At 59.4% G+C, this 2,684-nt stretch overlaps 1 protein-coding gene across 4 annotated transcripts in view; it reads left to right on the plus strand.

Annotated features, from left to right (window-relative positions):
- LOC113208861 (caskin-2) overlaps window positions 1-2,684 on the plus strand; it is a 131,307-nt gene that overhangs the window by 120,328 nt on the left and 8,295 nt on the right. The window lies entirely within an intron of this gene.

A 2,684-nucleotide genomic window follows, 5' to 3' on the forward strand; every position in this document is an offset into this window, starting at 1 on the left:
CCCCCCCTCTCCCTCTTCCTCCCCGTTCCTCTCCCCATACCTCTCGTCCGCTGACTCTGTTCACACGGCGTGAATGTCCATTAAATCAGAGTGGCCTTATTTTTATTTTCACACCGCCAAAAATTAATTGAAAAACAAAACCGCACTCAGTGGACGTGACGCGTGAGCGCGCAGCTTTTTCGCTCGGGACCGCAACTCAACCGAACACCGTACACAGATGGCATGATTGCACTCTTAAATTGCACTTCTTAAATTCGTAATAAACCTTAAATGTTGAGAGGATTTTAGCTTTACAGCAATTAAGTAATTTTGTGGTTTTAATGGGTGTAAATGTGGGTTTTGTCATACTATTCGTGCACAAAACTGTTTTTTCTCTACATTTTGGGAAAATTCGAGAGGATTTTCTCTCTTCCGAAGGCTGAGCCGCGCCGTCCCGTCGACACAGTCAAAAGGTTGCGCGGTGTTATAACGGGCCCTGCTGGCCCTTTAATCCTTTGGCCGGCCCACGCGAGCCCCGCCACCAACTCCGCGCCACTCAATCCCGCGCGCGCCGGGGGGGATCGCCGAGGGATCGCGCGCGGTTTGCAGCAGGAGACGACGGGACCCACGAGCGCTTCGAGGAGATATTTTCCTCTTATAAATTTTTGTTTCATGTCTAGGGCGGACATGACGGTAGACTACACACGCGCTCGCGGTCGCTCGCGCGCGCCTCACGCCCCGCCAGGCGAGACGGAGTGCGTTGGCGGCGGCGACCGTGTGGTGCAGCCAGCGCGGTGCAGCCGACCCGCTCGAGCAACATCGCAGCCGCAGCCGCTTCTTTATTTTTACCCGATGAAAACAATAACTCGTGTGTGTCATTTCGTCACCAACCCCGCGCCCTTCCAGGGATAACGGCATGCGGTGGTGGCGGTGGTGTGCATGTACGACAGCACAACTTTTATGGGCTTGTCGTCGAGAGGGGAATAAGGGATGCGGAATGTGAATGTGTGTTGGACGCTCGCTTCCCACACACGATCATCTGTGTCGTCCCGGCACTGATTGGAGTCCCAGACTCTGGAATTCGTCTCAACTAGTGTCATTTGTTTCCCCGCCAAGGCTGACAGAGGCTGACAGTAGAGCCCCTCCCCCTCCTCCTCCTCCGCTCCTCCTCCTCGCCAGCGCGAGGATCGTTTTGTCATCATCGACATTTTGTGCGCGGAGGCAGCCAGCAGTCCTGTAGCCTCTGTCGCCAGATGTCGCATTGCGGTCAAGAGGGTGCGCCACGCCGCGCCACGCCGCGCCACGAGGCGACGACCTTCTGACCCGCTGCTGCTCCGGCCATGGCATAATGCTACAGCCACATCCCCCCTCCCGGCCTCTCCACGACCCTCTCTCGTTCCAGAAAGCTCCCCCTTCCCTCCTCTGCCACCACCCCCTCGGTGCACTCCATTTTGCACTCGAGTGTAAATGCGGGGCGCTCTGGAGAGGTTTTTGGAGCCGGGCGGCCCCCAACGCCAGGCCACAGCTGGCCGCTAGTGCCGGGCCGGCCTCAGCCTTGGAGCTCGTGACGCCTCCTCATCGACGCCAGCCGGGCGAGCAGGCGCCACGACGGACGCCGTGGCGACGCCTCGCCAGCCATGCAGGCGGGCCGGGCCGGCCGTCGGGCCGCAATGAAAATGAGGGCTGGCCTCTGCCCCGCAGTCCGCGGTCTCATTCATTCAACAAGTGGCTGCCGACCGCCACGCCTCGCCACGCCACGCACGGTCCAGAACGTACGGCGAACGCCCACCGCCAAAACGTCGTGCTCGTGATTGTTAGTGTAACGTGCAAAGGCACTGAAGAAATTATTGAAATCTGGACGAAAAAATCCAAGTGGCCGAGGCTTGAGGGGCGGCTGGGTCCGATGGGGCCGCTGGGGCCCACAGGGCGCCGCCGCACCGGGGCCCCGCGGGGCCCGCCGCCCGTCCCGTCCCAATGCCCATATTTCACGGCTGCGCTCAGGGGCCCCGGAGAGCGAGAGAATCTAGGATGCAATAAACGGAGCATATTTTCCTGAGCCGCCGGCCGGGAGAGGAGCATGGTGAAAATGTGGGATGACGGAGAGGCTCCGTGGCGGAGAGCTTGTTCCCGGCGGAAGGCGCGGCCGGGTCCCCGTAATACCCTCCAGGGAAGGCCCCGCTGGCACTGTGGGGACGGCCTCCCGGCTCCTGCTGCTGGCTGGAACCGGAGGGCTGGAGGAAGGCAATGGGATTGACCTTGACACGTGCAAAAATACAGAGGTTTGGGCGAGCAGGATATGTTTTCGTCCAACGTTGCCATTGCTCTTGCTGCGTGAGCTTAAAAAAGAATTCCATTCCGCTTTTTTACTCTGGAACTTTTCACTTATTTTTTGATGTCCGTCTCTTCTTTTTTTTTCTCTCCCCCGCACTCTATAACGATTCTTTTTACGTTTTCGCCGCGTTTACTGCCCTTTTGGCTCAGCCTCTCCCCCCACCCCCCTTTTCCTCTCTCCAAGCATGGCCATTTCATTTTGAGGCCCCCCGCTGACGCTGACGGAGGATAATAGTTCACCTGAGTCCGAGCAGCGCTGCGGGGCGGGGTGGGGTGAGGCACCTCCAGTAGGGATGAACCTTGCCGGCCTTGGCGAGAGGGGGCGGGGTGAGGTGAGGCAGGGCCCGCGGGCCGCGGGCCACGTAGAGTCTGGT

The sequence above is a fragment of the Frankliniella occidentalis genome, unplaced genomic scaffold (genome assembly GCF_000697945.3).
Source record: "Frankliniella occidentalis isolate FOCC.00 unplaced genomic scaffold, Focc_3.1 Scaffold168, whole genome shotgun sequence".
Taxonomy (NCBI): Eukaryota; Metazoa; Arthropoda; class Insecta; order Thysanoptera; family Thripidae; genus Frankliniella; species Frankliniella occidentalis.